Consider the following 13,592-nt stretch of genomic DNA (forward strand, 5'->3'; position numbering starts at 1 on the left):
AATCTACTGCACACATGTGGCCATCAAGGCGCCAGCAGATGAGCCCGGTGCCTTCGTCAACAGGAAGGGCTTCCACTCCATATGGCTGCTGGGCAACAAGGGCTATCCCCTCAAAAGCTGTCTCATGACGCTCCTCTGCCATCCAAAAACAGAGGCTGAACAGCGGTACAATAGGAGCCATGCCTCCACAAGGGCAGTGATAGAGAGAACCATCGATCTTCTCAAGATGCCCTTCCAATATCTGGACTGTTTAGGGGGCGCACTCCAGTACCCCCCAGATCGTGTGTCACTGATAGTGGTTGCATGCTGCGTTCTCCACAATCTGGCGCTGGAAAGGGGGGACACTGTGGATGAAAAAGATGTAGACACAGTTGCTCCGGATGCACACGATGAGTACAGTAGTGAGTCCGAGGATGACCATGTACAGGAGAACGCTGAAGGGGCAGACGCTCACTTGGGCATCTTCCAGGGAGACAGGAACACCTGGGAAGCTTTAATCCAATGAAACTTCAGCTAGCCCACCACAGACGGACCTCTAACACAAGCCAGGGCTGCAGGCTCCATACTTGATACCTGACAGCCACATCTGCCTCGTTAGGAACATTAACTATGTGCCTTGTCAATAAAGCTCAATGACAAACGAGTCACTCATAACATCTTGGGTTCCCATCCACCTGCAGAAGTAAGGAATCACCCTGAGCCATCCTCACATATCAAAATTTAATGAGTTAACAAAATGAAGCAGAAAATAAAATGAATGCAAAAGTGTCATGCATCTCACCAACTTGTCATCAGCTAATAGCTGGGCAACATAAAACACTAGTGAGAAGCCCGTGGTGTGCCTAAGGTGCCCTAAGTTTATGTTTATGGGTACTATGTTTAGGTGCTCCCCTCTCACTGGCACTGGCACCTGAGACAGCCTGCTCACTGTGCTGTCCTGTTGGCCTTGATGACCATGGTGGGTGTCCTCTGGCCCGTGGAGCCTTTGATGGCCCCGCCTGGAAGGGAGCAGCCAGTTCTACAGCTGACATCTCCCCCATCGCTGCAGCCTCATCAGATCCCACGGTCACTGGCAGAGGGGCGAAGGAGCTGCTACCCTCATCTGGAGAACCCTGAGAGGAGACTGCAGAGACGATAGGCTGCTCTTGCACCGACATGAGGTCGCTTCGGACCTCCCTGCTCACCATTGATGGGTGGGCACCCAGCTGGGATACTTGGTGCCCAATCCAACTCCCACACTGGTACTGACCAGCTGAGGTCAATGCCACTGTGAGGGCTTGCAGGCCCGAGCGTAACCCCAGGAGCCCTGATTGCTCTCCTGGAGGAACCTCGCCATGAGAGTCGCCACTCTTTCCATGGAAGCAGTATGGTGCTTGGCCATGAGGCTCATTGCATCGGTGATGCTCCATGTGGACTCCTCCAGCACAGGCAACATGCCACGCATTGCCTCATGTATCTCTGCCAAATGCTCCCGCATACTGTGTTGGACATCCAGGGTCTGCTGCCTCATGGACAACTCCAGAGGCACATCATCAGCCACCGACCGAGCATATGCTGGCACCATGGGCACTCTCTGTCTCCACTCGCACCTCAAACGAGTGTGAAGTGCCCTCACCGCAGTACCCCGGGAAACTAGCCAACGATCTAATTCCCACCGAGGTGCTAGCATCTGCGCTGGTGCCTACCTGGCAGACTTGGTGTGATGCTGGTGATTCCATTTGTTCAGGGCCCTCAGGTTTCAGAGGTGGCTCCTCTGCCTCCTCCTCCCGGCCCTGCTCCGGTGATGCTGAGAGGAAGAACAAGGATATTTGATTAGTTAAAGTGGAGACAATGTCAATGTGCATGCCTGGCCCCCGGATCAGTGTGCGCTCATCCTTCCATAATCAATGGTCAACCCATGTTGCAAGCTTCAATTACTGAATATTCAGCATGGCTGCTGGGACCTCAGTGTACGGCAATCTTACCTTCCTGTGGCACCCCAGTCTCACCACCACTGGTGGACCTGGGCACATGGTGCGTCTCCAGATCCATTGCCCCCTGCTATTATCTGGTGATTATGGCCAACTAGGCCTGGCCTCCACCAGTCCGCATCCGCTTGGCGGCATTGTGTGCGGTCTTCTCCTGAAAAGGTGAGAGGAGCATTGATTAGTCCACCCTGTGGAATTCCATCGCATCCCTGCCACACCAAACTAAGTGGGACATTGCAGGGCTCCAGTGATTTGTTACCCCACAGCTGCCGCACACTCACACCAAGAAGCCAGGGCTGACCCCCTCCTTGCCCACATGCTGCCCCCATCACATTTGCCACCACATGGTCTGACCTTGCAAAGCAAGGATGCACAAACACGTGGAATGCCAAGGGCAGCAGATGGATTGGTGCCCCACCAGCTGGAAGCTCCCCTCCCAGCATATCAGCAGCCTGACTTTGACATGTTTTGCAGTTCCAGCACTGCGCCTAGGTGCAGATACTTGAGGTTGCCCCCAAAACAGTGCTCTGAGTGTCAGTCTAACACATGCTGCTGGTGCTTAACCCTCTCAGGGTGAACTAGGCATGGGCGATATCTGATGGCCCACCCAGCGAGGGAAACATGCCGTGAAGGATTCAATGCACTCAGAGTTTAGGAGGGGGGCTGCTGGGGGGAAAGCCTACCTGCTGTGTTAAGTGACCTCTGCCAACATGGTACTCACCCTTCCCGAGTGCAAGAGGTTATTGAATCGCTTGCAGCACTGGACCCACCTGTGTCGCACCACGTCATGGGAGCTGACTTTGTCTGCCGTCTCCTCCCAGGCATGTTTGGTCAGGTGGGGGGCCTCCTCCTCCCGTCCCTCAGAATGAGGACCTCCTGCCGTGCTGCCACCTCCTCCAGGAGGGCAGCTGGGCACTCATCAGAAACACTGCCCCCCTCCCCTATGTTCCTGCCTGGCCTGCTCTCCAGCACCGCTCTGATGAACAGCATTTGCAAGGCTGCCTGCGCTCTATTTGAACAGGCCGCCAGGTCACCATTGGACCCGGTGGTCATTACACTCCCGCCTCCACCTGCCCACTCCCGCTATTCTCGGGAGCTGTGCTTCACGCTGGGCAGGCCTTAATTGGCCCGCCCACATAAAATGGTGGCATGGAGCTGATCGGCGGCAGTGATCAGCACCACGCCCACCCGTGCCCGCTCCCGAACAGCCCGCCCGACAGGAAGAAAATTCTCCCCAAGGTGTTGTTCAACTGGGAACCAATGTAGGTTATCAGTGAGCGCAGAGGTGATGGATGAATGGGTGATAGATGCAAATTAGGACATGGACAGCAGGGTTTTGGATGATGTCAAGTTTACAGAGTGCAGAATTTTACCCTTGGCGGCGGTGCTCGACAGGGGCAGGCAGGAAACAGGCTGCCACCTGCGATCAGCAGCGCACTGTGGGGTGGGGGGGGGTGGGGGCTTAATGTCCGCCAGGTCCAATTCAAATGCAGCCTCGGCAGCCCCTGGAAGGCTGCCACCAGTGGACGTGGAAGTCCTGTGAATAGAGACCGTAGCAGGTGGACATGGCAGATGGAGAGGGCAGGTTGGTGAGGCAGTCGGCCCCGCGTTTCTCAGATGAGTGGCTTGCTGTCCTCCTGGAAGGTGGCAGCGAGGAGAGAAATACGGGTCCACAGGGAAGGGAGTAGGAGGCCCCCACCTCACCAAAAAGGCCTGGGAGGAGGTGGCATCCAGGGTCAGCAGCCACAGTGTGGTGAGGCGCACATAGATCCAGCACTGAAAGCGCTTTAACTATCTCCTACGATTGGGAAGAGTGTGCACTGTGTGGGCATGGGTCACTTTGCAGAACAGTTAAGAGCTGCCCATCCCCCCGCGGACCTCAGAGGTGTTAGGGTGTGAGTGCCAAATGTCAATGATGCAGGAGCTGTCCAAGGTGGTGAGACCTGGCTGCTTGGACTGAGTGCCTAGCGGCTCCAGGGTCATGAATTGGCTGAGCCCTACAAGGTGCTCCTCAGGTGGAGTTGGCCAAGTTGCAATGGCAATGCAAGTAGAGGGTGGACTAATCAATGTTCCTCTGTCCTTTCAGGAGAAAACATCCCATAACAACGCTGAGAGGTTGTGGACTGGCGGGGGACCCCCACACCACCTAATCCTCAGTTGATACGAGCAGGAGGCCCTGGAGCTGGAGAGGCATCATGCACCATGTTCAAGCAGCCGTGGTGAGGCTGGGATGCCAGAGGGAGGTGAAAGTGCAGTGCACTGAGGTGAGAATGTGGGTTTTTGCAACCAATCCAGTGTAGTCTCTACATTGATGTGAGCCTCAAACCTGGAATTCCCATTGACAATGGAAAGATGAGGGCACCATGATGCAGAGCTCTGTCACATCAGGGTGCCAGGCATGCACACTGACAGTCTGATGAATTAAACTAATGACATGTCCTTCTTGTCCCTTTTAGGCTCACCAGCAGGCGGTCACAATGAGGAGCCTGAAGGCCCACCCCTGACCCCGGAGGACCACCATGCATTGCATTCACCAGCGTCACACCCTCTCTGTCAAGCAGATGCCAGTGCAGATAACAGCACCTCGGTGGGCATAAGATCGCCATCTAGTATCTTGGTGCGCATTGGTGACGACACTTCACACTCGCTTGAGGTTCATGCAGAGCCAGAGAGTGCCCAGGGCGCCAGCAGTGAGAGGACTGCTGGGGACCTGATGATGGGCCTCTGGGGTTGTCCACAAGGCAGCAGATGCTGGAACTCCAGCAGAGTGTTCAGGAGGATTTGGCGGAGATATATGAGTGAATGTGTGCCACGGAGTCTGTTGTGGAGGAGTCCATGCGGAGCATAAGCACTGTGTTGACCCTCATGGCCGAGTGCAATCCCTCCTCCATTGAGAGAGTGGTGACTCTCATGGAGAGGGTCCTCCAGGGAATCAATCAGGGGTTCCTGGGGTTGCCCTTGGACCTGCAAGTTCCCACACTGGCAATGACCTCAGCTGGTCAGTGTCAGTGTGGGAGATGGATTGGGCACCCAGTATCTCAGCTAGGTAACCACCCATCAATGGTGAGCAGGGAGGTCCGACGTGACTTCATGTTGGCACACGAGCTGCCTGTCATCTGTGTGGACTCCTCTCAGGGTGCTCTGGATGACAGCAGCAGCTCCTCTGCCCCTCTGCCAGTGACCATCCCATCTGATGAGGCTGCAGCGTCTAGGGAGATGCCAGCTGTGGCACTGGCCACTTCCTCCCAGGTGGGGCCAGCACAGGCTCCATGGGCTAGAGGATGCCTGTCATCAAGGCTAACAAGACAGCAGAATATGCAGGCTGTCTCCAATGCCCGTGCCAGCGAGGTGAGAGCACTTAGACATAGCACCCACAAGTGGAAACTTAAAGCACCTTAAACACAACATGGCCTGATCATGGGTGATATTTATTTCTTCCATTTTCCTGTTCTTTTTTTAATGGTGTGATCTAAAACACTGGTCAATGTTAATTTCTGCAATGTTTGTCGGTCAGCAGTAAATGAGAGGTTTTTTTTTGCAACTGGCCTCTAGATGCTTCATTTGTTCCGTAGGTGCAGAGTAAGCCATGATGTTATGATGGGTGTGTGACTCCTTACACTATGTGCCATTGCAATAAAGTTTATGTTCTTGACCAAGGAACTGGTCTTGTCAGGGAGCGAGTTTAGAGCCTGCAGCCCTGGTATGCGGCAATGGTTCTTATTTGATAGGCTAGCCAGCATTGGATCAAAGTATCCCAGGTGTCCCTGCCTCCCTGGAAGTTACCCAGGTCAGCGTCTATCCCCTCAGCGTTCCCCTGAGCATATTCGTACTTGGACTCACTACTGGACTCATCTTCTGTTGCCTGTGCAGCTGCTTCAAGATTTCCTTCCTCCCCTGCATCCCCCCTTTCCAGTGCTAGATTGCGTAGAGTGCAGCATGCAACCACTATCAGTGACACACGATCTGGGGTATAGCAGTGTGCCCTCTGAATGGAACAGGCATCAGAAGTGTATCTTGAGAAGACCGATGGTTCTCTCTACTACTGCCCTTGTGGAGGCGTGGCTCCTGTTGTACCACTGCTCAGCCTCTGTTCTTGGATGGCGGAGAGGCATCGTGAGCCACCTTTTGAGGGAATAGCCCTTGTCACCCAGCAGCCATCCTTCCAGCTGGGCTGGAGCACTGAAGAGCCTCGGCACCTGGGAGTGTCTGAGGATGTAGGCATCGTGGGAGCTGCCTGGGTACCTTGCACAGACTTGCAGAATCTGCACCCTATGGTCACACATTATCTGCACGTTCATGAAGTGGAATCCCTTCCTGTTGATGAATGATCCTGGCTCACCTGCTGGTGCAGTTGATTGTACCCTGGAAGCGGGGGAACCCAGCAATCGCTGCGAAACCTCTGGCTCACTCAGCCTGGCTGGCCTTGTCCGTATGGTAGTGAATGAAAGTCACAACCCGCCTGATCAGAGTGTCTGTCACCAGTTTGATGCAACTATGGACAGCTGATTGGGAGACTGCACGCAGATCCCCTACTAACCCCTGGAAAGAACCAGAGGCATAGAAGTTTAGGGCCACTGTGACCTTCAGCGCCACTAGCATAGGGTGTCCACCCATGCAGTCAGAGCTGATCTCAGGGCCGATCCTCTCACAGATGGAGGTCACTGTCTCCCTTTAGAGACGGAGCCTCCTTCAGCATTGCACCTCAGACATACTGAGGTAGATGCATTGCCGACTTTAAACCCTGGCAGCAGGCTTTTGGCGCCATTGCAGCCCCTTCCGCCTTAGCCTTTCTGTTGGCCCTGTGCCCCTTTTGCCTGCACTTCTCCTCCCACAGGTGGTTCCCCTGGATGCTGAATAGAAACACCTGGCCTCCTCCCACTTCTGGCCCTCTCTTCCTCATCAGAGGAGGTGCATCTAGCGGAGACCACAATCCCCATTACCAGGGTAAGGGAAGGCTGTCTGATACCTGGACGACCCAATCTTCCAGGGGCTTGGAAGACAACACTGAGTACTGACCTGAACCCTCTAAATGCTCTGAATGCAGCTGTGAAGCAAAATGACACTGTCTTGTTTACAGAGGCAAGCAGCAGCAAGTGATATCCAAAACTGCTCACTAATTGTTTTGTCAAGGCCACTGACCCTTCTTATCCTGCCTGTGGATGAAGTTTTGCAAATTGTGGCCTGCCCGCCTGCCCGTTTTGTCCGTGTGATGGCCTGAAAATCACATGAGCTACATAAAGTCAAAGACAATTGGTCTCTCAAGGGCCTTAACTGGCCACTTAATTAATGGCGGGCGCACCTCCATCTTCATTGCGCGCCTAGCAAAATATCATGAGAGTATGCGTTGACATCGGCACACTCGGCCGACATCAATGCGTTTTATTTCATACTCGGGCGTGTACCCAGAGGGTGGAATGTGGGAGGTTGGCCAGGAATGAGTTAGAATAGTCAGGTCTAGAAGTAACAAAGGCATTCATGTATTTCATCAGAAGATGAGCTGAGGCAGGGGTGAAGTCAAGCAATATTGCAAAGGTGGAAATGTGCAACCTTTGTGATGCCACAGACATTGCTCAAAAACTCATCTCGGGGTTAAATACAATGCCAAGATTGTGAACAGTCTGATTCAGTCTCAGAGAGTTGCAGTTGGAGAGAGATGGAATTGGTGGCTAGGGAAAAAAGAGTATGGGGATGTACCAAAAAGAATGGCTTTGTTTTTTCCAATAACTAATTGGAGGAAATTTCTGTTCCTCCAGTACTGTATGGAGAACAAGCAGCCTGACAATTTAGAGACACTGGAGGGGTTGAGAGAGGTAGTGGTGAGGTAGAGCTGAGTATCATCAGGGTTCATGTGGAAATTGGTGTGTTTTCTAATGAAGTCACTGAGGGACAGCACGTGGATGGGAACAAAAAATGGGGGCAAAGAAAGGTCCTTGGGGGTACCAGAGGTAACAGTGCTGGAGTGGAAAGAGAAGCCAATGCATGACATTATGGCTATGATTAGATAGTTAAGAATGGAACCAGGCCACATGCAGATGACAGTGGAGAGGTGTTGGGAAGAGGTTGGTATGATTAACACCGTTGAAGGCTACAGCCTGGTCAAGAGGATGAGGAGGGATAGTTTAGCTTTGTCACATAAGATGCCATTTGTGATTTTGATGTATTCAGTACTGTAATGAGGCAGAATCTGATTGCAGGGATTCAAACATGGCGTTCCAGGAAAGATGGGCAGGGATTTGGGAGGTGACAACATGTTCAAGGACTTTGGAGAGGAATGGGAGGTTGGAGATGGGATGGTAGTTTGGAAAGAAGGAAGGATCATGCGGTCAGTTTTGAGGATGGGGCAATGATGCCAGATTTAAGGGAGGGTGATAGCAGCCAAGGAAAAAGAACCACTAACAATATCAACAAGTGAACAGGGTACTCAGTCGAGTGCAAACATCTGCCTTGCTGTGTTAACTCAATGTTATTACAATTACATAGATCTTCCTTGATGCTTTTCCCTGTCCGGCTGATGCTCTGTAACTACAGAGCTGAGAAAAGAAATCTTTTTATTAAGAGCTTCCATCTCGCTGTGGAAGCTTCAGGCCAATCCACATCCAGCAACCTGCTTTGAAAGCTCTACTCACATTTTGACAGCTGTGACAAGTTCCACAACATTCTTAAACAACAAACAACATTCTAAAAAAAGGTCAAGTTTGCTCTATCTCCCAATGTTAATGGCTCCTTTGAAAAAATTCCAGGGTACAGATCTATACCTTAACCAACAAATAATCAATTCTTCATTGGACCATACCCTATCCATGGACCAAGTTTTGTTGAAATCCATCCATTATTTTTTGAGATATATTGTTTACAAACAGAGAAATAGACTAACCAACAGGGTCGGACGAATTACCTCTGCCCACCTTCAGTGGTGGAGATAACTAACATGGGAGACAGGAAGGGAAAATAAGTGGTCAATAGTTTAGTAGAAATAAGTTCAAGCGAAAAGGAGGTGTGACTTAAGGACAAGATGAGCTCAGAGAATGCATGAGGGGAGATAGGAGAGAAACTAGAGAAAGATACAAGTTCAGGGCTAGGGCAAGAGGGAACCTTAGAGAATGTTTGGTCTTGTGAACAAGGAGGAGGGAGGGAAATGGTAGAGGCAGCTAATCAGATGGTCATAATCTTACTGACAAAGAAGTCTGTGATCTCCTTGCTCTTGTTGGAGATGAGGGTGGAAGAGACGGAAGAGGAATTTAAAAGGACAACTGCAGTAAAGAAAAGAAGTCAGGAGTTAACTTTGCATTCCAGGATGATCCTAGAATAGTAAACACCTTTCGCAGACAAGAGCAGGACTCAATCTTGTTCTACATGGTCCAATCAGATCAGGTTGTAGATGAATTAAACAATTGTTCACCATATTCATTTAAACTTGCATCCCTTGGACCTAAGGGAGCTGAGATGAGGGCCTGCTGGGGGAAACAGCCAAGTTGGAGAGGGTGATAGTTGTAAAGAGGACTAGGCACTGAAAATGAAGCTGAGAGTGAGATCCGTAGCTGCAAAAATGGTTTGGTGAACAAAAGGCCAAATGCTGGACAGTCAGGATTTTAAAAATACAGTTGTAAGTGAATTGGGAGAGAGCTTTTTCCAAGGGCTGATACAGAAGGATGTTGTGTTGGAAGGAGGAAGGGGGTGGGAGGATGGAGAGAGATACAAGTAAGGGATCAGAGATTGCCTTATCTGTAATTGATGCTATGGAAGTACCAAGGCCACATGCGATGATAATGTATGATTGAGGGTGTCTGTGACTATGGGTTGGGGATTTTACATAGATGGAAAGATTAAGAGAGGATAGGATGGCAGTGATTTCAGAGGACAGAGAACATGATGAATTGAGATGGAGGTTGAAATCCCAACAATGCAGATCTGATCAGTGAAAAGACTGCTGTAGAAAACAGGGAAGGTATCTCAGTAAAAAAAAAATGACAAGCACTTGGTTGAGCAGTAGAGAATAAAGGTTTTAAATTAAAGGTGAGGGGATAAGACAAGGTGAGATACTCAAAGAAGGAGAAAGTGCCAGAGGAGTAAGAGAACATACCAAGGTGTGATTTTGCAATAAGAACCGCACTGTCTCCATGATGGTCTGAGTGAGGCAAGTGGTGGAAAGTATAGCCAGGTGAGGGCTTCATTTAGGGGGAAAGTGACATTACCCCTCAGCTAGGTTACTGTTAATTCCAACCTGTACCTCAAGGTTATTAGTCATCCATAGTGAATTAAAAAGCAGCTATCATTACACATAAGAGCATGCAGTATGTGGAAGGTGCATGAGGATACAAGGTGGTGATGATGCCAGGTAGTCCATTAGATATAGTCATACAGCCTTGCTCTCTAGTAAACTAGGGACATGTGTGCATGAGACTGGATAATCAAGAATAATATTTAGAATTGAGTCTGCAAAGACCTGTATATTTAGACTGCTAAGTCGGTGTCAAATTTCAGTACTCAATTTTTTTTAATTCACAGAAACTTGTCACAATGTTGTAATACAATGAATTATGGACAATTATGGGCCTGGGTTGCAGCGAGAACATTTAGTATCCATAAATAAAGGAATGTGTGGAATTAAAATGTGTTGAAAATGGGAAGGTATTCTCTGAATGGGAATTTCAGTTGGGTGAAAGTATCAAAAGTATTAACCAAGGTAAACTTTATTAGGAATAAATAGGAATGAGGGGTGGAGTGGGCAACCATTTAATAATAGGTGCTTATGAACTTGAGCCTCCTAGAAATCTTCCAAAAACAGATTCTAAAAAATAGATCTAACTTTAACCATAGAACGCATCAGATTGTTTCCAGTCATAATATCTTACACCCTGAAACCAAAGAAATGTGGCATTGGGTGAGGAAATCAGATTGTCTGGCTTTCTTCATAAATCAGAATCACATCTTTAACCTACCAGACACTTTTAGCAGTGGTTCCCACCCCTTCAAATTTGACCACTAAGGTTTAACAAAAAGCTACCACTACCACCCTCCCAGGCTTTGTATTTTATAGTCTTGTTGTTATTCATTATCTATAACAAAGCTACCCAACTATAAAAGGAGTTAAAGAACTGTGCAGAGAGGGCATTGTTTGTGAGAGTGGCTTGTTTACATCACGACACCCTAGTTTTGAAGACAAAATTCCTGAGCATAAATAAACTAACTGCTCTGCACTTCCTTTCCTTTTTTTGTAAGCTAACTGTATTTGCTCTCATTTGCTGCAGCATGAATCATCTTCTGGATAAACCAGCAGGCAAGCAAACCAATCTCAGTCTTCTAATAACTTTGACTCTGTAACTAATCATTTGGAGGCTTGATTTTTCTTGTCCTCTTTTTCCATCTGCTTTCATCTCAGTACTTTCACCTGATGTTTGAGGCTGAAATCAGGAATGCTTGATGTGGGGAATCCCAAGAACAAACTATTATCTTACCATTCACTGACTATACTTCAAAAAAGTACTTCATTGGCTGCAAAGCATTTTGAGACGACCAGTGGTAGTGAAAAAGCACTCTTTAATTGCAAGTCTTCTCTTCCATTCCATTGTGCTTTAAAATGTAACACATTTTGTGATATTTGCTTCTTTCCTCCAATGTTCTCTTATCCTGCTTTCTGAGGTCACTTACACAGCTGAAATTTGGTTTTATTCATTACTGAATTAATTAGTTCACTCAAAGGTCTGTGAATCTTTGGAATTTTCTACCCTAGAGGGCTGTGAATGCTCTGTCGTTGAATATATTTAAGGCTGGGATAGACAAATTTTTGATCTGTCAGGGAATTAAGGGGTATGGGGTGTTGGTGGAAAAATGGAGTTGGGGCCCAAGATCAGCCATGATATTATTGAATAATGGAGCTGGCTTGATAGGCCATATGGTCTACTCCTGCTCTTATCTCTTGTGTTCTTGTCTTCATGCTGGTGGCTCTCCAGTTTCTCGTCCAGACAAAAGTTCCTCACATTGGTTTAGAGTTATGAGTGTTGAAAAGTTATTCTTCCATGGAGGGTATTACAGCTGAACCTGATCCAACATTAACCTGACACCCACATAGTTCAGAAGCGGAACCACAGTTATTTTTTCCTGTACCCAGGTTGGTGGGTCGAGTGCAGTTTTTTCCAAGGGGTCATTAGCCGCTGGAACAAGTTGTTGCATTTTGTGGTGAGTGTGGATTTTCAGTAAATGTTCAAAATGTAGCTCGGTGAGTTCCTGAATCTAGCTGATATCACAGAGTACAAAAGGTAGGTGGGGTTGGGGGGGGGGCGGGGGGGGCGGTGGGGGTTGGTGGTGGTGGTGGCAGTGGCAGTGGGGTATGTCTCATGGCCATTGTGGTCTCCTAGAACTTGTCTGAAATGCACGAGTGCCTGTGTTGAATCAAGAAGAAAATTGCAATGAAACTGCTTCAAGTTTGTGATTGCTTTGAATTAATGAGACCAAGTTCTAAACTACCACTCAGATCCACTTACAGCATTTGGTCCAGAGGTTCAAAAAATAGAAGGTACTTTAAGTACAAATGAATACATGGGAGGTTTGATCCCTAATCTGTGTTAAATGTTTTCCCAGCGGAAAGCTGGAACTTGTTTTGATCGCTTTCAAGGTCAGAGAGGAACTTTCCAGTGTTTTTTTCATTTGAGTTGGCCAAGGTTTTTTTTGGCTCTTCTGTAAGATTATGTAGCTGCTGGACAGCATTGATAATCAAATTAATCAATTGCAATTGTATGAGATAGATTTGGTGGATCAGCAGGTCTTTTGCTGCCTGTCATTTTCTGCTGAGATCAACACATTTAACGCAGATTAGGGATTAAATCTCCCAAGTATTTATTTGGATTTAAAACGCCTTATATCTTCTGAACCACTTGGCCAAATGCTGAAATGTATGTGTGATTATTCAGACCTCGGTTTCATTAATTCAGAGCAGTCTTAAATTTGAAACAGTTTTACAGCAATTTTCTTCTTGATTCAACGTTGAAAGCAAACGCATTTCAGATATGAAATAATGTATATTTTCCTGGCAACACAAACTGTATAGGATTGGAGTCCCACACCCTTAACCTGGGAAGAAATCATAACTTTCATTCATGTTCAGACTTAATAGTTCTGAATGAGCGAGCTTAACTCATTCTGGGTTGGCCACATGAGAGGTGAGGCAAGACCGCCCGTCCTGTCGATAGATAAAATGCAGCTGTGAAAATGAGTCAGACTGGTCTGTTCCCACGCACATAGCAGAGATTACGATTGAGAAACAGACATATCCCCCCTCAAAAATAAGAAACGAATAGATATGGGAAAGAAGTTGGATTTGTAACGGACTCAGGCTGACTAATCACTGAAGCACGAGAGGACAGCAAAAATGACCTCCACTCCGCTTTCTGCCGGGGAAAATACAGTTCAAAGTGAGCGTGACCCTGCAGCAAAATAATCTGACCAATGAAAAAAATATCAAACCAATAAAAAAACTAAAAGTTTGTTCTTTAAAGAATCACAGATTCTTTATGTACATCAAACGGTAAATGGCGCAAAACATTAACAATGAGAAGTAGCTGAGCCAATGACTAATGTCACAGCAACGATGAAACCTATGACTCAAACTCTATTTCCTCGTTAGTCACA

Source organism: Carcharodon carcharias, chromosome 6 (genome assembly GCF_017639515.1).
Source record: "Carcharodon carcharias isolate sCarCar2 chromosome 6, sCarCar2.pri, whole genome shotgun sequence".
Taxonomy (NCBI): domain Eukaryota; kingdom Metazoa; phylum Chordata; class Chondrichthyes; order Lamniformes; family Lamnidae; genus Carcharodon; species Carcharodon carcharias.